The sequence below is a fragment of the Erinaceus europaeus genome, chromosome 17 (genome assembly GCF_950295315.1).
Source record: "Erinaceus europaeus chromosome 17, mEriEur2.1, whole genome shotgun sequence".
Taxonomy (NCBI): Eukaryota; Metazoa; Chordata; class Mammalia; order Eulipotyphla; family Erinaceidae; genus Erinaceus; species Erinaceus europaeus.
Genome location: NC_080178.1, coordinates 21337888 through 21365201, shown reverse-complemented (window position 1 = coordinate 21365201; position 27314 = coordinate 21337888).

Here is a 27314-nt window from a genome sequence, read left to right as displayed (position 1 = left end):
TACACTGAACTTCTCTGTTCCAGACTCTTGGAAACAGAGTTGGCAGTCAGCTGAGGTAAAGAACAAACACCTCATCACAGACCCCTGCAAGTGTCAACCCGGCTTTGACCTAGCACGTTATGACTGGGCTCTCCTCCATCGCTATCGAACAGGCCATGGCCGGTGCGCCACTATGTTCCATCGCTGGGGAGCCAGAGACAACCCGAACTGCCCCTGCGGCTACAGACAGACTATGACCCACATAGTCAACGACTGCCACCTCTCCAGATTCAAAGGATGTCTCGAAAGTTTACATCAGGCTCAACCTGACGCTGTTGACTGGCTACGGAAGAAGGGCAAACGCTAGAAGAAGAAGAAGACCACGTGCACTTGACACCACATGCACTGTGCTACCGCTTTCCTATTTGAGGAAGACATCTTCACAGTAGTAGTAAGAGCAAGGCGAGCTGAATTTACAAAACACAAGCAAAATGTAATACATTATTTTTAGAGAATTTTGGTGTTGTTAACTAATGGAACATTATAAACTTTGTTCAATTGAAAGAAATGGATATTCATTAGGAAGGAAAACATAGCAATACAACTCATTAAAATAATTATAGTAAGAATACATGGAAATAACCAGCTTATTGTTATCTACTTGTAAAAATAGCCTTCATAGATGCTTTTGTTTATTTTCAAATTTGTGTTGAGGCCCCACATGTTATTATTTATTTTAAGAAGAGACACTGATTTTTATTTCTTTTATTTTAACCAGAGGGATAGGTACAGAGTGAAAGACACAGAAAGACCAGAGCACTGCTCAGCTCTAGTGTACGGTAGTATGGGGGATTGAGCCTTGGCCCTTGAATCTTAAGGCACAAAAGTCTTCTGTATAGCTATTATGGTATCTCTCCAACTCATAATCAACTTGATAGATGGGATGATTATAGATTTTAACATTACTCTTTAATTAAATGTAAATACCACAGTTAGGTCCTTGCATTTGATAAACCTTTTGACAAATTACACAATCATTTTGAGCATTGTATATCATTTTAAATACATTATGGGTAAGTAAAATAAATTTCAAATTTTTAACTTTTTAAAATTATCTTTATTTATTGGATAGAAACCGCCAGAAATTGAGAAGGGAGGGAGATATAGGAGGAGAGACAGAGAGATACCTGCAACTCTGCTTCACCACTTGTGAAACTTGTCCTCTGCCGGTGGGGACTGGGGGACTCAATCTCGGGTTCTTGTGCATTGTAGCATGTGTTCAACCTGGTGCACCAGTAAATTTCAAGTTTTTAAGTAATCATTTATAGTCACATTGCAAATTATTGTTAAATTGGGTCTTCATCTGAACTATTTCAGATATCAATGCTATAGAGAATTTACTTGTATCATATTGTCAGTTACTTATAAAATGTTCTCAGAAGATTTGCATTTGTATAAGCACTTGACAAATATAATTCCAATTCATCTAACTCAAGTCATTTAAAATTACAAGGTTAAAAAAAAGGAAATAGCTACAATGACCTTTCTGGCATCTTATCCTTTTAACTCTGTAACTTGTACAACAGAACCCATTATATTTCTTTGGCCATTTGACCCTACTCAGATCATGAGACCACAGATTCTCATGGGGGAAACACAAGAGTCTTTTGTCAGCAGTTTATTTATAAAGTAATGGTGAATAAGATTTGTTACCAGCTTTGTTAATCAATGGCGTTTTAGTTTTACAAGAATAGGTTGTTTCTTATTCAACACTGAGTGGGACTTTGTCTAATATTTTATTTCTGCCAGGGTTGATCGTGTTCCCTTGACCCTTTAACTTGTAATAATTCAACCTTCTATTTTTGTTACTGGTTCTTTCCACTGTAATCTGCCTGTTGGGATCCTAAATGGCTAAAATTTCCATGAGTATCTTTGGGTAAGTGTTTGGAATTTCTTTGAATTCATTTTGGTCTTTCCACTTCCTATCTTTCTGCATCTTGAATTGCTACTTAGAGCATACCATTCACCTCCAACTTTCCTAACTGTTCCTTTTTGTTTCATCTTATTTGTCATGACTACGGTAACCTTTATTTTCAGTTTTCTCTCATTTGAATTATATAAGGTGATGTTGTATGGTTTTATAATGTATAATGAAGAGCATCATATACTTTGGAAATATTTGTGAATATCTCTTTGAATTATGATGTAATAAAATACAGCATCAAAGGTTTAGGACTCAGAACTCTGTGAAATCCCCCAGCCCAGTCATTTTGCTCACTGTGTAACTGAAAGAAATCAAGTAAAAATAATTTATCTCTTCATTTTTTTGTTTATACTAGCACAGTTAAAATAGCCATATACTATATATTATTCCCTTAATTTATGTAAGACTCAACTTGATTGAAAGCATATTTTAAAGATAAAAGCACTTCATATATCTTGAAGTTTTCTACTTTGCACATGTAGGGACTTCTAACAGGTCTTCCTGCTCTGAGTTTCATTCATTGAAATGTTTATTATCATTTTTTTTTACAGCTGAGTAGTATTCCATTGTGTATATATACCACAACTTGCTCAGCCACTCATCTGTTGTTGGACACCTGGGTATGCATGAAACTCCTTCTGTTTCATTTGGTTTAAATCCCCCCTGCTTAACACTATTCTATTTACATAACCACTTCATTCTATTTACATAACCACTGTTAACAAGTACCACCCTCCCTCCACGGCATTTGTGGTTCAGTGATAGGATTCTCGCCTAATCTGCCCCCTCCTTGTCACACTCTGATTTTCACCAGTCACTATTCTCTCCACCCTCTCTATGTCACATCCTGTTTCCACCTTACTTGGCAAGTATATATAAAGACAGCATTGTGAGTTTTACTGTACTTTGAGTTTAGCTTAGCTCGTCTTAGATTGTGCTGCGTCCTACATGAATAAAGAGATACTGCCTACAGCTCAACCATGAGTCCCTGGTCGTCTGTTACCCGCCCGTGAAGCCAGCCCGGCGAAAACAACATAACCCATTGAAAACAACATACTTTTCCGTTTTCAGCCAATCTTGGATGGACCTTGAAAAACTCATGTTGAGTGAAATAAGTCAGAAACAGAAGGATGAATATGGGATGATCTCACTCTCAGGCCGAAGTTGAAAAACAAGATTAGAAAAGAAAACACAAGTTGAACCTGAAATGGAATTGGAGTATTACACCAAAGTAAAAGACTCTGGGTGGGTGGTTGGGGAGAATACAGGTCCATGAAAGATGATGAATGACATAGTGGGGGCTGTATTGTTAAATGGGAATCTGGGGAATGTTATGCATGTACAAACTATTGTATTTACTGTTAAATGTAAAGCATTAATTCCCCAATAAAGAAATAAATTATTAAAAAAAAGAAATGTTTATTATCTTTACCTCTATACTCAACTCCCATGCATTTACATATTACTTTCCATTTCTCCTCAAAAATGACTTTATTTGTATGTTTGCACTTATGGAACATTAGATTATCTCCTTTGATTCCCCTTCTCTTTCCACATGCAATAAGTACTCATTTAATGTCTTTGACAGACAAATAGTTCTAACTTTAAAAGAAACAACCAATGGGGAGATCTTTTAGTGTACAAAGAGCATAGGGCTTGAAAATCTGAGTTCCCAGTTAGTATCTCCAACATCACACATAACAAAAGATGGAAGGCATTTCAGTCTTTCTCTTTCATTTTCTTTTCTCTAAAAACAAATTGCTTCTATGGATAATTACTTATGTATTAATTTATTTATTTGCCACCAGTGTTATTACTGGAGTTTGGTGTCTGCACAAAGACTTATTGTTCTCAGAAGTCTTTAGTCTTTATATTTTTCTTCTTCTCCTTCTCCGTCTTCTTCTCCTCCTCCTCCTCCTCCTCCTTCTTCTTCCTTTTCTTCTTCTCCCCTTTTCTCCTTTCCCTTCGTCTCTTTCTACTTCCTTTCCTCCTCCTCTTCCTCCTCCTTTTCTTCTTCCTACTTTTCTTCTTATTATTTTTCCTCCCCCCTTATAATTTATGATATAGGCAGAAAGATATGGAGAGAGAAGGATCCATGGAGGGAAATTTAAAGGGAGACACCTGCAGCATTTCTTTGCTGCTTGTGAAACTTCCCCCCTGAAAGTGGAGGCTGTGGATATAACCTTGACTATTTTCACATGGTAACATGTATGCTCTACCAGATGTGCTGCTACCCATTCCCATTTATTATTTTTATATAAGACATAAAATGAGTGAGAATAGAGCACCACTCAACTCTGATATATGCAATGCAAGAGATGGAATCTGAAAACGCACACATGCAAGTACAATGCTCTATCACTGAACTATAGGTTCCAGGTCTCAAAGTAAATGAAACTAATATATATCTTCTTTGAAATTGTACTGGTTTCAATGTCAGTTGGGATTCTTTTATCTATCAGCATTACAGTGAAATAACATGACAATTTTTATTTGAGGATAGGTCATCAGTAATAATTTCTATGTCTGTAGAGCCTGTACAATACCTGAAACATATTAAATATCCCTCAAAAAGGTTGTTTATTTTTCAAAAAACACATTTAAATTGTTTTATTTTTATAGGGATTTTATTTATTTATTACTAAGAGAAATACAGGGAAAAAGGACAAAAGAGCCAGATAGGACTCTTGAAAATGTGCTACTGGGGCTCATACTCTGAACATCCTGCTTGAGAGTCAAACACTTGACTTCCAGTGCCACCTCCAGGTCCAAACCAATAAAAGTGTGTCATGCAAAGGCTGAAACTACTATTGCTACTCCCAGAAGCAACAGAAATTCACACACACACACACACACACTAGCATTCTGCTTCATCTTTCAGCATATGTGCTTTTGTTTATCATTTATATTTTGTCTCCAACCATAAGAGTTTACTATATCAGTATCTATCCACTGTTAGTTTACATTTGGTTATATAATCTAAGACACAGAGGTCAAATAACTTGTTGACCAGTGGTTTTGGGCAGTCATGATACATTTTGCATAGGAAAATATAAGAGTATGTCATGACTTCTCTGGCTCCTCCTTAATACATTTTGTGATTTCTGTTTTGATAAGTAATGAGTGAACTGGTGTTTTATTCACATAGTCACTCATTTATATATTTATCCACTATTCACCATGTCTGTACCTCAATCAAGGAATCATGAGTAATCACAGACAAAGGGCATTTAGGGCAATAGTATAATAGAAACTTATTGTCATTAATTTCTATCCTTCTTCTATAATCAGTTAATTTATCTTCTTCTATTGTCATTTGTTTCAAGGAGCATAAGTGCCATCCAATAAGTAGACTGAATAAATAAATTTAAATGTTTATACATATATACATATATATTGACATACATAGCTATAAATTTGTAGTTTTTTTTAATATTTATTTATTGGATAGACACAGTCAGAAATTGAGAGGGAAGGGGGTTATAGAGAAGGAGAGAGATAGAGAGACAACTGCAGCCCTGCAGGTGGGGACCAGGGACTCAAACCTCGCACCTTGCATACTGTAACATATGCGCTCAACCACTCGACTCCCCCCTAAATTAGTAGTCTCTACATCAGGTATTCTATTTTAGAAGTTGGAGCCTATTCAAAAAGTTATAGATTCATTTTTCTTTGTCTTTCAGCAGTACTCGGTCAAGATTATATTGATCTTTGAGTTATTATTAAATAAAGCACTCATATCCCTTTTCATCACTCCTGCACCAAAAGATATCACCTTACATTAGTGAACATTGAACATGACACCATGTCAAGTTCAAGTTCTCTAATGAAATTCAGGATGTATCTGGGGTAACCTCTAACTTCACCTTATAGTGAATGTCACACATATATCTATTCAAAGTCCCCACCCATATGAAATAGAAACATGAAATAGTCATAGTGTTTTTGCAAGACAGTTTTTAAAGGGAAAAAAAAAACCCATGTTCATTATTTTTTAACTTTCTTTATGCTCTCAATCTTCTGTTAAACTCTGGTGCTGAAGAGCAAAATTCACTACAGCTTTCATTTCTATGAAATACGTTTTTTTTTTCCCCACAGGTAAAAATGCCAGGGACCATTATAATAAGCATGGAATGGGGAGTAGGGCAGTAGCACTGCAGGTTAAGCTCATGTGACATGAAGCACAAGGACCTGCATAAGGATCCTGGTCCAGCCCCCTGCTTCCCACCTGCAGGGGAGTCCCTTCACAGGCGGTGAAGCAGGTCTGCAGGTGTCTATCTTTCTCTCCCCCTCTGTCTTCCCATCCTCTCTCCATTTCTCAAGGACATCAATAACAACAACAATAACAACAACAACAACAATAAAAATAGAGCAATAAAGGGGAAAATAAATAAATATAAAAAATTAAAAAATAAGCGTGGAATGGTTATGTAAAATATTTTCATGCTTGAAATTCTGAGGTTACAAATTCAATCCCCAGCACCACCAAAAATTAGAACTGATCAGTGCTCTGGTCTTTCTGTCTCTGTATTTTTCTATTGATATATTGCCTTAAACATAAATTAATAAAATTTGTTTAAAAATAAAGACAGAAGACCTAGGTAACTGGAAATAATTTAACATAAAATGACTTGCTTAAATCATCAAAACTCTGGTTTAAAAGCCAAAAGTGATGAAGGAATTTCTAGATCCCAGATTGGCATGCGTTAGAAATCCTACTGATGTTACCTTATTGCACCAAAGTAAAAGACTCTGTGGTGGGTGTGAGGGGGAGGATTCAGGTCCTGGAAGACAGAGAAACACTTATTGAGGTTTGAATTGTTATGTGGAAAACTGAGAAATGTTACACATGTACAAACTATTAGATTTTTTTTTTTACTATTGACTGTAAACCATTAATTCCCTGATAAAGAAATGGAAAATAAAAGAATTAGCTTCTACCCCAAAATAATTCTAGATATATTAATATGATGTTTAATAAAACTTCCATGGTCCAAGAGGTGTTGCACTGGAAAAGCTTTGGGCTCACAAGCAAGAGGTTTAATCCCTGGCAGCACATATACCAGAGTGGTATCTGGTTCTTTTCTCTCTCTCCGATCATTCTCTTTAAAATATATATATATATATATATATATAATCTTAATATATTTATTTCATAATAAATAAATAACGTTTTTAAAAACTTGAAAAGAAAAGAAATCCTATTGATGTTTTTCTTACAAAACTTGTAGGTGTGATTGTTATCAGGTACATTCCTTTGTCTAAAAAAGACCATAAGTCCTGCCCAGGCTTCAAGCACTCCTTTGGTTACAACTCCCTCTCCCTTAAGGGACAGGTAGAAAGCATCAATAGAGTGAATTATCAGCCCACAGGCCTAAAGATACTGCAAAAAAAAAAAAATCATTTATCTATAACTCTGACTTTTGGCTCCATCCATGAAGGATTTGGCATTTGTGTATAACATGACCTGAGAATAAATAAATAATTCTTGAGGCATCAAGGAATTGCAGCTGACTAATGGCATTCATAAAAAGACTACTACATTGAAGGTCTAACCCATTCTTGATATCTCCCACACCTTGAAGGTAATTTGCACTTTGTCAATTGCTCCTGAATTGTGTTTTCCTGAAAAGATTTTCTTGTTCCTTTTGATGGGATGTATGGTTTTACCAATCAATACTCTGCTGGCAGTTCTGATCAGTGGCACACCTGACATTCTCTCATTTTGAGATGTCTAGGTCCATCCCTACAGACTTCTTCAGATTAATTGTATAGTGATTGAAGTTATTTTCTCTCAACCAGAGATGCAAAGGATCTCAGGGTCCTGGCATCTGGCTAAAGTTCTCTACGAGTGTGTATAAAAGCATACAAAAGCACCTGCCATTCAGAGACTCCTGAGAGACTCTATTGTTTATCTAATGTAGATTACTTTGAGAATGGTATAAATAACATGAACACTGCAATGTCTTCTTATCAAAATAAGATCAGAATTATTAGCTTTCCATTGTTATATAAAGTCACTTCATATTTAGGTGCTTATAACAATATATTCATTATCTCATTATTTCAGCTTCCTGCTCAAAATCTATCAAGGTTTCCATCAAGGACTGGCTAAGACTGTGATCTTGTTTGAGGCTCAGGAGCCTCTGCTAGCATAATGATTTGTTGACAGAATTTCTTGTGATTGTAGGATTAAGACCCAAAAATGTTAGAATCTTCCTGTCATTTCCTGTACTTTAGTTTCCTCTAAAATGTCTTCTTCAAAGATAATAAGATAATAGCTACTTCTGCTCTTATCTCTCTATGGCCAGCCTTATAAACTCTCAACTGATTGGGTCAGGTGTGATTTAAATACACTTTGTTTGAATAACTCAAAATCAGGGGACTAAAACTTTAGTGATATCTGAAATATACCTTCAATTTATTTATTTATTTATTTATTTATTTACCCCATCCCCTCTGCTGATAGCTTTCCTATATTTTAATCCTCTGGGATTATGGACACAAGGTCATTGTGGGATGCAGAGGTGGAAGGTCTGGCTTCTGTAATTGCTTCCCCGCAGAATAAGGGCATTGACAGGTCAATCCATAATTCCCAGCCTGCCTCTCTCTTTCCCTAGTAGGATAGGGCTCTGGGGAAGCAGAACTCCAGGACACATTGGTGGGGTTGTCTGTCCAGGGAAGTCTGTTTGGCATCATGCTAGCATCTGGAACATGGTGGCTGAAAATAGTGTTAACATATAAAGCCAAACAAATTGTTGAACACTCATGGACCTAAAGGCTAGAATAGTGCAGATGAAGTGTTGGGGGCTCCTCCATTTTGCAGATAGCTAGTAGGGATATTTTAGTTATATTCCAAAGGGCCTGTGGCTATACTAATTTTTCCCCTGAGTCTGACATCTGATATGTAAGTGGATCCAAGTTACTGTCCGGGGAGGTGCTGTCATGGCTGGAAAAGGGACAGAAAGCTGGATCAGGGAAGAGAGTAGCTCTCTAATATGGGAAAGGAGTATAAATATTGTTGACTGTAAACCCCATCAATTTGATTTGGTCTGGGGCCCATATTCAATATAGGTGACTATGTGACCTCTGCATCCCTGTGGATCTAAGCTCACATTCTGTGGTCATGAGTAGGAACCTTCCAAGCTGCCCCAATATAGACCCATCTTCTTCAGGTATAGCATAGAGTATGTTGTCCATCCTCCCTTCAGAGGATGGAACATTCTCCACAATTGTTGATCCAAAGTGAGGGCAAGGTCCTATGTAGGCCCACAAAGGAGGCTCTTTTGTTGTTCCTGAACTTTATACTGACTCACTGCAGACTATTGTGTACTTTTGCTTTCAGGTATATATTTTGCCCTAGTTTATGAATACATGTGAACATAGGCTCTATCTATCTCATGGGACCTGGCCTATATCTAGGTTTTGGGATTTTGTTAGGAAGTGAACCTCCTGGAATTGAATTAGAGAATACTATGAAAGGAAAGGTCTAACCTGAGTAATGAAGCTGAAGGGTTGACAATCCACAACTGAAGTCTCTAGACACAGTCATAAGTGAGGCATGCTGAGGTGGTACTCATTGCATTGATTAGGTTGGGATCGGTGGGTGCAATATTATTTGGTATGAATTGAGAGAAGCATGAAGGAAAGTGTACCCCACCCTAGAAGTTCCAGGACTGGGGGAAAAGTAGGCTCTATAGGGGAAATGTGAAGTCCCTGCTGTCATAGGGTTCAAGAAGAAAATAGATAGTTATTGCTATAATCACATTATTTGGTAATTGGGTTAACTTTGAAAAATCACTTTGTTAGGATTTGCTGTATCATACCCAACACCACCATAATTTATGTCCTTTGACATTATTTGTATATAGCTGTGTCATTGGTTGCTTCTGTTCTCCCTGATGTAGGCTTATGAGAGAGTCAACATAGCAAAGACTCAGCCTATGTAGTAAAAAGCACCTTGTACTCCACGTGCTGGGGAATCGCTTTACTGGCTGTCAAGCAGGTCTGCAGGTGTCTGTCTTTCTCTCCCCCTTTCTGTCTCCCCCTCCTCTCTTCATTTCCTTCTGTCCTATCTAACAACGACAACATCAATAAAAAACAACAAGGGCAACAAAAGGGAATGAATAAATAAAATAAATACTTAAAGAAAGACTCAGTCTGTGCTTTTAAAAGTTTGAGACTTGGGGGTTCCTGGAAAATGGCGGACTGAGAAGCTGCTAGTGGCTTGAGCTCTGATCACATCTTCTGGAAACGAAATGAAAACAACATTGGAGGAAAGGTTTGGCAGTATTAGGGAAACAACAGTAGAGACCCCCAAGGAAAATACTGATTATCTTGAGGCAATTAGAGAACTGAAAGCTGAAATAGCTGTAATGAAGAAAGAAGCTGAGGCAAGGGAAAGAAGACTAACAGAAGCAGAAAACAGAATTAGTCAGACAGAGGATGAGTTAGAGAAAACTAAGAAAGAGGTGAAAGAGCTTAAAAAGAGATTGAGAGACACTGAAAACAACAACAGAGACATATGGGATGATTTCAAAAGAAGTAACATTCACATAATTGGCCTGCCAGAGGAAGAAAGAGAGGAAGAGGAAAGAAACACCCTAGAGGAAATAATAGAAGAAAACTTCCCAGACCTGAATAACAGAAAGGACATGAAGATTCAAGAAGCCCAAGGAGTACCAAACAGAATCAACCCAGACCTGAAGACACCAAGACACATCATAGTCACAATGAGAAGAAGTAAGGATAAAGAAAGGATCCTAAAGGCTGCAAGAGAGAAACAAAAAGTCACATACAAGGGAAAACCCATAAGATTATCTGCAGACTTCTCCACTCAAACTCTAAAAGCCAGAAGGGAATGGCAGGATATCTATCAAGCCCTGAATGAAAAAGGGTTTCAACCATGGATAATATATCCTGCTAGATTTTCATTCAAATTAGATGGAGGGATCAAAACCTTCTTAGATAAACAACAGTTAAAGGAGGCAACCATCACGAAGCCAGCTCTGAAAGAGGTTCTAAAAGACCTCTTATAAACAAGAACATCACTACAATACTGGCAATATATCAGAGCAAACAACAACAAATTTTTTTTTAAAACAATGGTACTATAATACATTAAATCCATAATATCAATAAACGTCAATGGCTTAAACTCACCCATCAAAAGGCACAGAGTTGGGGGATGGATCAGAAGGCATAATCCAACCATATGCTGCTTGCAAGAATCCCATCTGTCACAACAAGATAAACACAGACTTAAAGTGAAAGGATGGAAAACTATCATACAGGCTAACGGACCACAAAAAAGGGCAGGAACAGCCATTCTCATCTCAGACACGATAGATTTTAAATTAAATAAAATAATAAAAGATAGGCAAGGACATTACATAATGATTAGAGGATCAATCAGCCAAAAAGACTTAACAATCATTAACATCTATGCACCCAATGAGGGACCACCTAAATACAACAAGCACTTACTGAAAGAATTTCAAAAATACATCAATAGTAATACAGTAATAGTAGGAGACTTCAATACCCCACTCTCACACTTAGACAGATCAACAAAGCAGAGAACCAACAAAGATAGAAGAGAATTGAATGAAGAGATTGACAGACTCGACCTCTTGGACATTTTCAGAGTCCTTCACCCCCCAAAACTGGAATACACCTTCTTTTCAAATCCACATAACACATACTCAAGGATAAACCACATGTTAGGCCACAAAAACAGCATCAATAAATTCAAGAACATTGAAATCATCCCTAGTATCTTCTCAGACCACAGTGGAGTAAAACTAACATTTAACAACAGACAGACAATTATTAAAAATCACAGAATTTGGAAACTAAACAACATACTCCTTAAGAACCACTGGGTCAGAGATTCACTCAAGCAGTAAATTCAAATGTTCCTGGAAACAAATGAAAATGAAGACACAACCTATCCAAATATTTGGGACACAGCGAAAGCAGTACTGAGAGGGAAACTTATAGCCATACAATCACATATTAAACACCAAGAAGAGACTCAAATGAACGACCTTACTGCACACCTCAAGGACTTAGAGGAAGAGGAACAAAGAAACCTTAAAGCAACCAGAAGGACAGAAATCACTAAAGTTCGAGCAGAAATAAACAACATCGAAAATAAAAGAAGCATACAAAAGATCAATGAAGCCAAATGTTGGTTCTTTGAAAGATTAAACAAAATTGACAACCCCCTAGCGAGACTCACCAATCAAAAAAGAGAGAAGACTCAAATTAATAGAATTGTAAACGATGGAGGAGATATCACAAGTGACACCACAGAAATCCAGATAATCCTGCAAAACTTCTATAAAGAACTATATGCCACCAAGCTACAGAATATGGAAGAAATGGAACAATTCCTAGAAGAATATGCCTTTCCAAAACTGAACCAAGAAGAACTACAAAATTTAAATTCACCAATCACAGACAAAGAAATTGAAACCGTTATTAAGAACCTCCCCAACAACAAAAGTCCTGGACCAGACGGCTTCACAAACGAATTCTACATAACTTTCAGGAAACAGTTAGTACCCATACTCTTCAGCTTTTCCATAAGATTGAAGAAACAGGAATACTCCCTTCCACCTTCTATGAAGCCAACATCACCCTGATACCAAAAGCTGATAGAGAAAGAACAAAAAAGGAAAACTACAGACCAATATCTCTGATGAACATAGATGCCAAAATATTAAACAAGATCTTGGCCAACCGGATACAGCAACATATCAAAAAGATTGTTCATCACGACCAAGTGGGATTCATCCCAGGAATGAAAGGTTGGTTCAACATCCGTAAATCAATCAATGTCATTCACCACATCAATAAAAGCAAAGCCAAAAACACATGATTATTTCAATAGATGCAGAGAAAGCCTTTGACAAAATCCAACACCCATTCATGCTCAAAACTCTACAAAAAATGGGAATAGATGGGAAATTCCTCAAGATAGTGGAGTCTATATATAGTAAACCTACAGCCAACATCATACTCAATGGACAGAAGCTGAAAGCCTTCCCCCTCAGATCGGGGACTAGACAGGGCTGCCCACTGTCACCGTTACTCTTCAACATAGTATTAGAAGTTCTTGCCATAGCAATCAGGCAAGAGAAAGAAATCAAAGGAATACAGATTGGAAGGGAAGAAGTCAAGCTCTCACTATTTGCAGATGATATGATAGTATACATAGAAAAACCTAAAGAATCCAGCAGAAAACTACTGGAAGTTATTAGGCAATATAGCAAGGTATCAGGCTACACAATAAATGTACAAAAATCAGTGGCATTTCTTTATGCAAACACTAAATCTGAAGAAGAAGACATCCAGAAATCACTCCCATTTACTGTTTCAGCAAAATCAATCAAATACCTAGGAATAAAGTTGACCAAAGAAGTGAAAGACTTGTATGCTGAAAACTATGAGTCACTACTCAAGGAAATAGAAACTGATACCAAGAAATGGAAAGATACCCCATGCTCATGGATTGGAAGACTAAATATCATCAAAATGAATATTCTCCCCAGAGTCATATACAAATTTAATGCAATACCCATCAAAGTTCCACCAAGCTTCTTTAAGAGAATAGAACAAAACTACAGTCATTTATCTGGAATGTGAAGACACCTAGAATTGCCAAAACCATCTTAAGGAAAAGAACCAGAAATGGAGGCATCACACTCTCATACCTTAAACTATATTATAAAGCCATCATCAAAACAGCATGGTACTGGAACAAAAATAGGCACACAGACCAGTGGAACAGAATTGAAAGCCCCACACCTATGGACATCTAATATTTGATAAGGGGGCCGAAAGGATTAAATGGAAAAAGGAGGCTCTCTTCAATAAATGGTGCTGGGAAAACTGGGTTGTAACATGCAGAAGAATGAAATTGAACCACTTTATCTCGCCAGAAACAAAAATCAACTCCAAATGGATCAAAGACCTAGATGTCAGACCAGAAACAATCAAATACTTAGAGGAAAACATTGGTAAAACACTTTCCCACATACACCTCAAGGACATCTTTGATGAATCAAACCCAATTGCAAGGAAGACTGAAGCAGAAACAAACCAATGCGACTACATCAAATTGAAAAGCTTCTGCACAGCCAAAGAAACTATTAAACAAACAAAGAGACCCCTCACAGAATGGGAGATCTTCACATGCCATACATCAGACGAGAAACTAATCATCAAAATATATAAAGAGCTCAGCAAACTTAGCACCAAAAAAGCAAATGACCCCATCCAAAAATGGGCAGAGGATATGAACAAAACATTCACTACAGACGAGATCCAAAAGGCTAACAAACGTATGAAAAACTGCTCTAGGTCACTGATTGTCAGAGAAGTGCAAATTAAGATACCACCTCACTCCTGTAAGAATGGCATACATCAAAAAGGACAGCAACAACAAATACTGGAGAGGTTGTGGGGACAGAGGAACCCTTATACACTGCTGGTGGGAATGTAAATTGGTACAGCCTCTGTGGAGAGCAGTCTGGAAAACTCTCAGAAGGCTAGACATGGACCTTCTTATGATCCAGTAATACCTCTCCTGGGGTTATACCCCAAGGACTCCATAACACCCAACCAAAAAGAGGTGTGTACTCCTATGTTCATAGCAGCACAATTCTTAATAGCTAAAACCTGGAAGCAGCCCAGGTGCCCAACAACAGATGAGTGGCTGAGAAAGCTGTGGTATATATACACAATGGAATACTATGCAGCTATCAAGAACAATGAACCCACCTTCTCTGACCCATCTTGGACAGAGCTAGAAGGTATTATGTTAAGTGAGCTAAGTCAGAAAGATAAAGATGAATATGGGATGATCCCACTCATCAACAGAAGTTGAGGAAGAAGATCTGAAAGGGAAACTAAAAGCAGGACCTGACCAAATTGTAAGTAGGGCACCAAATTAATAACCCTGAGGTGAGGGGTAGACATGCAGCTTCCTGGGACAGTGGGGGGTAGGAGTGGTTGGGAGGGATGGGTCACAGTCTTTTGGTGGTGGGAATGGTGTTTATGTACACTCCTAGTAAAATGTAGTCGTATACATCACTAGTTAATTAATACAAGAGGGGGAAAATTAATTGTATGTCTCGAACTTTTTCAAAACACAAACTGAATCTTTTCTCAATATATGCAGTGTAATTGATATGCAGACTCTCTCAAAAGCCTAGACCAAGTAGATCAGAAGCAACCAATAGCACAGCTATATACAAGATACTGGGTACTGTACAGCAAACCCTAACAAAAGGACTTTTCAAAGTTAACCCAATTACCAAATAATGTGATGATAACATCAACTATCTATTGTCTTTTTGAACCCTAAGACAGCAGGAACCTCACATCTCCACTATAGAGCCTCTACTTCCCCCAGTCCTGGAACCATTGGATAGGGCCCACTTTCCCGTATGCCTCTCCCAATCCATATCAAATAATATTGCATCTGCCGATCACAACCTAACCAACACAACGATTGCCACCTCAACATGCTTTACTTCAGAGTATGTCCAGAGACTACACGTGTGGAATGACAAGCCTCCAGCTTCATTACTCGGGTGAGACCTTTCCTTTCATAGTATACTCTAATTCCATCTCAGGTGTTTCACTTTCTAACAAAGTCCCAAAACCTAGATATACACCAGTTTCTGTGAGAGAGAGCATATGTTCACACGTATCCATAAACTACGGTAAAATATATACCTGAAAGCAGAAGTACACTAGAGTTTGCAGTGAGTATCCCCCTAACACTTCCTCTCCGCTATTGCAAGCTTTGGGTCCATGATTGCTCAACAATTTGTTTGGCTTTGTATGTTAACTCTCTTTTCAGTCACCAGGTTCCAGATGTCATTAGGATGCCAGCCAGGCTTCCCTGGACTGAAGACCCTACCAATGCGTCCTGGAGCTCCGCTTCCCCAGAGACCCACCCTACTAGGGAAAGAGAGAGGCAGACTGGGAGTATGGACCAACCAGTCAACGCCCAGGTTCAGCGGGGAAGCAATTACAGAAGCCAGACCTTCTACCTTCTGCAACCCACAATGACCCTGGGTCCATGCTCCCAGAGGGATAGGAAATGGGAAAGCTATCAGGGGAGGGGGTGGGATATGGAGAATGGGTGGTGGGAATTGTGTGGAATTGTACCCCTCCTACCCTATGGTTTTGTTAATTAATACTTTCTTATATAAAAAAAAAGTTTGAGACTTACAATAAATTTCCCCTCTCATATTAATTAAATAGTGATATATATGAATACAAATTAATAGTAGTGTACATACACACCATCCCCACCACCAAAAGTCTGTGTCTCATCCCACCCACTGCACCCCCTGCTCTCCCTGGAAGCAGAACATCTACCCTTACCCTCACCCTCACCCCAGGTTTTTCTTTTTTTTTTTTTTTTTGGTGCCCTACTCCAGATTTAGTCAAATCCTGCTTTTACTTTCCCTTTCTGTTCTTCTTTCTGAACTTCTATTGATGAGTGGGATCATCCCATACACAGCTTTATCTTTCTGACTTAGCTCACTTAATATAATCCCTTCTAGCTCCATCCAAGGTGGGTTCATTGTTCTTAATAGCAGCATAATATTCCATTGCGTATATATACCACAGCTTTCTCAAACAATCATCTGTTGTTGGGCACCTGGGTTGCTTCCAGGTTTTAACTATTATGAATTGTGCTGCTAAGAACATAGGTGTACAAATATCTTTTTGATTGCGTGTTATGGAGTCCTTGGGGTATATCCCAAGGAGAGGAATTACTGGGTCATATGGAAGGTCCATGTCTAGCCTTGTGAGAGTTCTCCAGACTGCTCTCAACAGCATTGGACCAATTTACATTCCTACCAGCAGTGCAGAAGGGTTCCTCTGTCCCCACAGCCTCTCCAGCATTTGTTGCTGCTGTCCTTTTTGATGTATGCCATTCTCACAGGAGTGAGGTGGTATCTCAATGTTGTCTTGATTTGCATTTCTCTTACAATCAGTGACCTGGAACAATTCTTCATGTGTTTGTTAGCTTTTTGGATCTCTTCTGTACTGAATGTCTTGTTCACATCCTCTGCCCATTTTGGATTGGAGTCATTTGCTTTTTTGTTGCTAAGTTTGCTGAGCTCTTTGTATATTTTGGTGATTAGTCTCTTGTCTGATGTATGGCATGTGAAGATCTTCTCCCATTCTGTGAGGGGTCTCCTTGTTTGTGTAATAGTTTCTTTGGCTGTGCAGAAGCTTTTCAATTTGATGTAGTCCCATTGGTTTGTTTCTGCTTCAGTCTTCCTTGCAATTGGCTTTGTATCATCAAAGATGTTTTTGAGGTTTAGGTGCGAAAGTAATGTTTTCCTCTAAGTATTTGGTAGTTTCTAGTCTAACATCCATGTCCTTGATTCGTTTGGAGTTGACTATCTGGTGAAAGTCAATTTGGAGTTGGAGTTTCTGGTGAGATATGGTGTTTCAGTTTCATTCTTCTGTATGTTTCCACCAATTTTTCCCCACACCATTTATTGAAGAGAGAGCTTCCTTTCTCCATTTAATACTCTGGGCCCCCTTATTAAAGATTAGATTCCATAGGTGTAGGGATTAATATACCTTCAAATTTAGTACAGAATATAACCTATCACAAGCAGGACATCCTACCATACCCTTATAACCAGCGACACTAAACGCGTGGATTTTTTTTTAACATGGATATTATACAGGGAGAGTACACAAAGAGAGAGATCTTAGGAACTGTCATATTACACCTTATTAAATATTTGGTTTCAATAAATCAGAGGCGTCATTTCAATATGACTAAAAGTAGATAGATTTATATTTTAAATTAACACAAATCCTTATTGTTTCTTTTATATATGCATTTATTTTTATTTGAGACCTTCCGTAAAAATATAGTATTATTAAATAATTTGGTACCTATTTTAAGAGATTATAAACAATAGATTTCACATATAGTTGAAAGTGGGCCCAAATTAGTATGTCCACAGTTTTATTTTTCAGTTTGAAATACTAGCTGAACTAAATAGTATTTTCCTTTATACAGGTATTGATCTACTACTGTGTCAGAGCTTTAATGTTATTTGAATCAAGTTTTTAAGTGTCTGTTGTTATCTAGCGACTGGATAATAGCTAATTTAATTTTAAATGGATTTTACAGGTATAAATACTATAATTATGAAAGATAATTTTGCTTTTAGTTGTCATAGTTAATGTGCTTTATATAAATTTCATTTTATTTTCAGACGTTTTGGAGAAAATGTTTGTTTCAAGGACAACTTGTTTCTATAATCTTTGATAATACTTTAAAAATGTCTTACTTATTCTTTTCTTTTAAACATAGTCAACTTATAAGTTAGTATCTATTTTTTATGTATGGTTCTTATTTATTATTCCCCTCTTAAAATATTGACTAGATTAGACAAGCAATCCATTTATCCTAGACTGAAGTTCATTCCCCTTAAATATTCTTCTAAGTGGTAAATGTAGTGCCTCTCTCTGTCCACAGTGGTTGTACAAAAAAAAAAATAAAAGTCAGGCTAGCATCATGGTACCATCTGGAATCTGGTAGCCCTGTCCCACTAGGGGTAGAGAGAGAGGCTAGGAATGTAAATCAACCTGTCAATGCCCATGCTCATAGGGGACGCAATTACAGAAGTCAGAACTTCCACCTTCTGTACCCCATAATGATACTGGGTCCAGATTCCCAGAAAGATAAAGAGTAGGAAAAGTTTTAAGGAAGGGGGTGGGATATGGAGTTCTGATTTGGGGAACTGTATGGAATTTACCCCTCTTATCCTATTGTCTTGTTAATATTTCCACTTTCTAAATTAAAAAAAAAAAATCCCCCTATGGTGTTAGATTCTTATGTGGAGGCTGAAAAATGTTACATATGTACAAACAAATTTTACTGTCAACTGTATATAATTAGTCCCCCCAATAAGAAAAAATATTCTCTCTGAGTAATTAGTGATTTACAGTAAGGTAAAAAAGACTTATTTTAGATAATAACAATCACCATAGATACTTTGGCTAAAGGGGCCGGGCAGTAGTGCAGCGGGTTAAGTGCATATAGCACAAAGTGCATAGACCAGCATAAGGATCCCGGTTCTAGCCCCCGGCTCCCCACCTGCAGGAGAATCTCTTCACAAGTGGTCAAGCAAGTCTGCAGTGTCTTTCTCTCTCCCTCTCTATCTTCCCCTCCTCTTTCCATTTCTCTCTGTCCTATCCAATAATGACAATGGCAATAATAAAAAAAAAACAAGGATAAACAACAAGGACAAAATAAAGGAAACATGGCCTCCAGGATCAGTGGATTCATAGTACAGGCATGGAAACCCAGCAATAACCCTGGAGGCACAAACGAGAGAAAGAGAGAAAAAAAGAAAGAAAGAAAGAAAGAAAGAGAGAGAGAGAGAGAAAGGATACTACTTTGGCTAGAAATACTGGTGAGTCTCTTAGTTGAGTTTGCAACATCATGTTTTATTTCATATATTTTTAGTGATTTAATAGTGGTTTATTAGTATGTAAAATCACAAGGCTATAGTTTCTTTTTTTCAATATTTATTTCCTTTTGTTGTCCTTGTTTTATTGTTGTAGTTATTATTGCTGTTATTATTGATGTTTTTGTTGTTGGATAGGAGAGAAAAATGGAGAGAGGAGGGGAAGACAGAGGGGGAGAGAAAGTTAAGACACATGTACCACACCTATGGACATCTAATCTTTGAAAAAGGGGCCCAGACTATTACATGGGGAAAGCAGAGTCTCTTCAACAAATGGTGTTGGAAACAATGGGTTGAAACATGCAGAAGAATGAAACTGAATCACTGTATTTCACCAAATAAAAAAGTAAATTCCAAGTGGATCAAGTACTTGGATGTTAGACCACAAACTATCAAATACTTAGAGGAAAATATTGGCAGAACTCTTTTCTCCATAAATTTTAAAGACATTTTCAATGAAACAAATCCAATTACAAAGAAGACTAAAGCAAGTATAAACCTATGGGACTACATCAAATTAAAAAGCTTCTTCACAGCAAAAGAAACCACTACCCAAACCAAGAGACACCTCACAGAATGGGAGAAGATCTTTACATGCCATACATCAGACAAGAGTTTAATAACCAACATATATAAAGAGCTTGCCAGACTCAACAACAAGACAACAAATAACCCCATCCAAAAATGGGGGGAGGACTTGGACATAATATTCACCACAGAAGAGATCCAAAAGGCCGAGAAACACATGAAAACATGCTCCAAGTCTCTGATTGTCAGAGAAATGCAAATAAAGACAACAATGAGATATCACTTCACTCCTGTGAGAATGTCATACATCAGAAAAGGTAACAGCAGCAAATGCTGGAAAGGGTGTGGGGTCAAAGGAACCCTCCTACAGTGCTGGTGGGAATGTAAATTGATCCAACCTCTGTGGAGAACAGTCTGGAGAACTCTTAGAAGGCTAGAAATGGACCTACCCTATGACCCTGCAGTTTCTCTCCTGGGGATATATCCTAAGGAACCCAACACATCCATCCAAAAAGATCTGTGTACACATATGTTCTTGGCAGCACAATTTGTAATAGCCAAAACCTGGAAGCAACCCAGGTGTCCAACAACAGACGAGTGGCTGAGGAAGTTGTGGTATATATACACAATGGAATACTACTCAGCTGTAAAAAAACGGTGACTTCTGTTTGTGCAATTGTTGGAATAGTTATGAAGACCACTTACTAGACAGTTCAAAATGAAGATATTTTAGCTGTTCTACTCTGCATCATGAATCAGAATGATTAGGTTCTGTCCCTGGAGTTGACCCCTAAGTAATGTCTGGAATTAAACAAGTAAGTTAAGTCCTCTCCACCATAAGCTTAGAACTTACACAATATGGAAATTGCACTAAATGAATTCTTGAGTTACATCCAAATGTAGTTACCAAAACAATAATAAATAAGTTTGTGATCACTCCTACTGTCACATGACATTTGTTGCCTATGATTCCTATAATATTTTAAAGACCTATGTGCTGAATTTTAAAAATACTTTACAATGCATAGGGTTGTTTGTTTTACAAGTTATGTAATTTTATTTTAGATATTCACATATTTTTATGACAAAGGGAGACATCAGAACACTGATTAGTTCTGAGGTATATTTGTACCCTTAATCATACTTGGTTACTCAGTCCATTTTTCTATTGCATTGATCTATTATTCCTTTTTCTCCATCTTTATACATTTTAAAATTTATTTTAATATTTATTTATTTATTCCCTTTTGTTGCCCTTATTGTTTTTTTATTGTTGTAGTTATTATTGATGCAATTGTTGTTTGATAGGACAGAAAGAAATGGAGAGAGGAGGGGAAGATACCATTCAGATGAGATTCATGTACTCAAGACTATTTTAGAGTGTGCCCGTTGAACCAAGTGGGGTTTCCCTGAACAATAACTCAGGGAGCCAGGCGGTAGTGTAGTGGGTTAAGCACGGGTGGTGCAAAGTGCAAGGACCAGCCTAAGGATCCCTGTTCGAGCCAAGACTCCCCAGTTGCAGGGGGGTCACTTCACGAGTGGTGAAGCAGGTCTGTAGGTGTCTCTCTCTCTCCCCCTCTTTGTCTTCCCCTCTTCTCTCCATTTCTCTCTGTCCTATCCAACAATGATGACATTAACAACAACAACAACAAGGGCAACAAAAGGGAAAATAACTAATAAAAAGAAAAAAAATACTTTTAGAAATCAATGTGAATACCTAGGGTGATTGTTTAATTATCATAACTTTGAGGTGGCAGACTAAATGTTTCTTTATTCTTTCTTTATTGCGTGTGTGGGGGAGAGTTAATGGACTATAGTATAGTTGCTAACTCATGTATAATCTCTCATCTCCCTGAGATAGGTGTTTGCAAATCTCACCTTCAACTTCTGTCCTTTTCCACTTCAGACACCAAGAGCCCAAAACCCTCTCCACCACCTCCTCCCTTCATATCTTTCCTCCGAGTCTTTTGCTTCGGTGCAATACACTATACTCATTCCAAGTTTCACTTTGTGCTTTCCCTTTCTGTCCATGCTTATTTTTAAATATACTCTTTTGGGGGAGTGGAGTTTTATGGTTTACAGTGCAGCTGTTGATACACAGTTACAATCCCTCATGTCCTCTTGACAAGATTTAGTGTCTGGAAGTCACTCCCTCACCTCAACTTCAGTACTCCTCGCATCATACACATCCCTCACCACCTTTCTCCAGTATTCTTTGCTTTAGTGCAATCTACTGTCCTTATTTCTTAAGTATCAGCCATGAGCAAAATCTCTCTCCTATCACTCCTTATTTTTCATCTCTCTCTCACTTTCTCTTTTTATCTCTCTTTCCTCTGTCTCTTCTCTCCCTCTCTCTACCATTTTTTATCTCCTTGTTTCATTTTTTTCTACAAGAATGCCACTCAGTTTTGGTTATTATTGATGCTGGATATCAAACTTAAGACTTTTCTCCGGCAATATAAATTTTGCCCTCTGCACATATGACCAGCAGACTGTCTTTCTTTCCCTCTTTCTTCCTTTCTTTTTTTCTTTCCCTCGTTCTTTCTTTCATTCGTTCTTATATATGGTTATTTTATTTTCTTTCTGTGAATATATGTTATATTTATTACTTACTTGGAGAGAGAGAGAGGGAGGGAGAGAAGGAGAGAGACTTCTCACACCATTCATTTACTGAAAGCTGTTCCCCTCTAGGTAGTGACTGGGACCTTAAACTTGGTCCTTGCACATTATAATGTGTGCTCAAGCCTGTGTGCCACTGCCCAGTCATTGTTAGTAGACTTTCATTTCTACATTATTGATTTTGTGATAGATTCATTATCGTGATTAAAGATTTAATAACTGTCTCCTAATTCCAATGAGTTGACAAGTCACAGGTACAACCAGAGGAACCATTTTAAATGGCTTAGAGTGAAAACTCCCTGCTGGAGGTAGGAAGAGAAAGTGTTGGCAGAGCCTGTACATTTGATGCCCAAACTGACAATACTTAGCTGAATAGCATGCCTGTAATCTACTGTCCAAAGAAATCACCTGTCAAATACCTAGACTGACTTTACACACTTCCATATTGTCACAAGGCAAACAATACTGATAGAGTAAGAAAATGCACCTGCATATTCAAGCATCTGTTCAGAAAGTTGTATATGAGTACAGAGAACCAGAACATCACAATATCAGTATTGCCAGTCAAACAGACAATTTAAATTTCCATGTAGTTGACCAGTAAAAAGAGGAAATCCCAAGGCAAGATAAATAATCTCTTGGGGGAAGGTTTCTTCATTGCCAAGCTTGCAGTAAGGTTTGAGACTTTGTTCTATGTAGGAAGTGCTAAGATAACAGAGGAAGCATTGGTGGTGTGGAGTCCTTGCTTTCTGTATGACTTTTGCTACGTGAATGAAACAGTAGTCAGGAATGATGAAATTGCACATGTGTGAAACCCTGTAACCACCAATAAGTAAATAAATAAGTTAAGTAAATAAGTATATAAATAAAAGGAAATAAACAAATGAATCAATCCCTCACAATCCATAATGTCTTTTATAAATAAGATCATAGATTCATTTTCACATGTTCATCATATTGAATCAAAAGAACAAAATACGTTCTTAATTTCTACCTCACATATTCAATGGAGAGAATATTGTCATAATCAAGTGTTCTGAGAGAATACCAAAAGAACTCTTGAATAAAAGCCAAGAAGGTATAGGGAATGTGGATTGAGTAGTCGCATTAATTGTACTGGAGTTAGAATTAAAAAAATAATAATCAAAACTTATGGGAGTATATTAGAGGGAAATAATTCTCCTTTATAGAAAGAAAAAAAAACTATTGAAGAGGTTTCTGATCCCAGACTTCCTAATACTTGTTATTAGAATTTCTTTGCCTATATGCTTGTAATATATATATATATATATATAGTTTGTCTGCCAGGTACATTTCTTTGATTAATAATATCCTGAGGCCTGTTTTTCAGGTTCTGTCCCTCACTACAAAACCCTACACTAGGGTAAAGTCTGGATATATCAGAGGTCACTGCCCATAGACATATGGTAGTACTACACATTTGAGCTTATATATAGTGGTATTATACATACACACATAATTCTGACATCCGGCTACTGCCCTGAGGCTCTGGACATTATACATGGGATAACTAGAATAAGCTAAATATCTTATAGCATCCAAAGAATGTACCTAACGTAATGATATTTGGACAATGACAGTTTTAAGCACACTTACTCTCGTATTTCCCCACTTAAAAATGTATTCTGAGTTTTGTGATTTATAACCACCTGCTATTTGTGTCTAAATATTTACTCCTGATGTATGTTTTACTAAAAAAACTTTAATTTTCCTCATTCCTTTCTGATGTAATTCATAATTTCTTCTTCTTTTTTATTTATAAAAAAGCAAACCTTGACAAAACCATAGGATCAGAGGAGTACAACTCCACACAATTCCCACTACCAGAACTCTGTATCCCATCTCCTCCCCTGATAGCTTTCCTATTCTTTAACCCTCTGTGAGTATGGAACCAAGGTCCATACTTGGGTTGCAGAAGGTGGAAGATCTGGCTTCTGTAATTGTTTTCCTACTGAACATGGGTGTTGACAGGTTGATCCATAATCCCAGCCTGTCTCTTTCTTTCCCTAGTGGGGCAGGGTTCTGGGGAATCAAGGACACATTGGTTGGGTTGTCTGTCCAGGAATGTCTGGTTGGCATCATGATAGCATCTGCAACCTGGTAGCTAAAAAAGAGAGTTAACATATAAAGCCAAACAAATTGTTAACTAATCATGAACCTAAAGGCTGGATAGTGCAGCTGAAGAGTTGGGGGGTCTCTGTTTTATAGATAGCAATTAGGTATATTTTAGTCATATTCCAAAGGGCTTGTGGCTATACTAGTTTGTCATTTTTTTTTTTTTGTCAAGCCTAAAATATGAAATGCTGGTGTATACAAGTTATTGTCTGGGGAGATGATGTCATGGCTGGAAAAAAGACCAGAAAGCTAGATTATAGAAGATTTTTTAATATTTATTTATTCCCTTTTGCTGCCCTTGTTGTTTTATTGTTTTAGTTGTTGTTATTATTGTTGTCGTTATTGTTGGATAGGATAGAGAAAAATGGAGAGAGGAGGGGAAGCCAGAGAGGGGGAGAGAAAGATAGACACCTGCAGACCTGCTTCATGGTTTGTGAAGCAACTTCCCTGCAGATGGGGAGCTAGGGGCTCAAACAAGGATCCTTATGCCAGTCCTTGTGCTTTGCGCTACCTGCACATAAGCCACTGCACCACCGCCTGATTCTAGTAATTCACAATTTTACAAACAGATACTCTAGTAGCTCGGGATGGAGAGTGCACACTTAACACTGTCCCAACTCAGAATGACTGTATGTGTCTCACCTGACCTCTTCTGATCAACCGTATGGTGACTGGCTGTAATGATTCTATCTCCTCCTTTAGACCCATCTAGTCTTAGTCAAACTGCCAGTTGGCTAAAGTTCTCTGCCTGTGTATCTCCATAACATAGCATGACCCATGTCAAAGATAATAATTTTTAGAAATCAGAAAAGAAAGAACTTTGGTTCTTCCATGCCAGCCACTGTTCAGCTTCCAATAAATTAGCTTCCAATTTCTGGGAAGTTAGTGGAAACACTGATGATAGTGGGTATTCAATTTAAATGATAGTGCTCCACAGTGGATATGACTGCTGGTTCCAGAAAAAGACACCAACTGGTGGGTGATTTATTAGATATGCTACTATGAACTATTTACTCAGTCTTTCTGATATGCAACTTAATCATTCATATGAATTACAGTGTCAACTTCATATGACTGTTCAAAGGATAAAATAAGATAAAGTATCTGAAATATATAACCCCAAGTGTAATAGATAACATCCACGGTTCAGACAAGACTACTTATGATTAATTGCAAGTATGCAGGTGTCTGTACATGTGTAACTATCCTTGATATTTAACTGTAATCTTTGGTTCTTTAATCATGACTTGCTTCACTTCTCTGTTTTCCTAGGATGCAATTCTCTTATCTAATTATATATAAATTTTCTCAATTAGAAAAAAAATGATGGAAGATGGCCATTCTATCATAGGCAAAATATTCCTTGGAAATATTCTCCCTGATTTATGCCAAGTAATATTCAGGGGAGATGAGTAAACCACTCACCATTTCAACAACATCAGACATACAAGGTAGTGTCACAACAGTGACCTGTGAGTTAAGAATGTGTTAAGTCTAACACCAGGAGAGACATGTTTTATTCATGATATCTAACACTTGAAAAAAGATATGAGGTATAAAAATGTAGCACTGAAAGGTTAATAAAATTTCCATCTGTTATTTAAATGCTAGAATATCACCTAGATGCTACATTAGTTTTGTTCTACTCAATCCCATTATTTTCACGTGACACCACGCTGCCTTATAGCATATAACATAGATGGTGTTTTAAACTTTGGCTTTTCTTCCTCTACACATTTTGTTTCTCTCTTCCTTTCTCTTTACTTCCTTCCTCATTTCTCTCTCCCCTCCTTCCCACCTTCCTTCCTTCATTCTTTCTCTCTCTTTATTCTCTTTTTTCCTTCTTTCCTTCCCTTCCTTCTTACATTATTTATCTTTTTCCTTCCTTCCCTTATCCCTCCACTTTCTTCTTTCATTCTTTCTCTTTTTCTTTGCAGGAAGCTTTACTACTTGTTTCTGGGTACATCTATAATGGAGTACTATGCAGCTGTTAAAATTATGAAGCCATCTTTTTTGCAATATCACAGTCAGAGCTCAAAGGCATCTGATGTTGAGGTAAAGAAGCCAGAAAGAAAAGGACGAGTACCAAATTATCACATTTATAAGTGGAACTCAAGAACAAAAAAAGAAAGAGAAAATATAGGGTGGAATTTGGACTAGGCATATTTTACTAAAGCAAATGACTCTAGGGGTGAAGGCACAGGATAAAGAGCCATTGGGATTCTGTTGTATCTCCTAGATACCAATGGAAAGGAGATGAGAGGTTGTGCCTATGTATTAAAGATTATACTGTAAACCACTAGCCCCCACCTCCAATAACAAGAAAAAGAAGCCAGATGGTGGCTTGGAGACAACACCTGGTGTGAGCTCCAAAAGGAAGAATTTCAACTGGAATTCTCAGGAAAGGCCACCAGGGTGCAGATGCTACCATGATACCAACCAGACTTCCCTGGGCAGAGTACTCCACCAATATGTCCTGGAGACCTGCTTCCCCAGAGCCCTGCCCCACTAGGGAAAGAGAGACACTGGCTGGGATC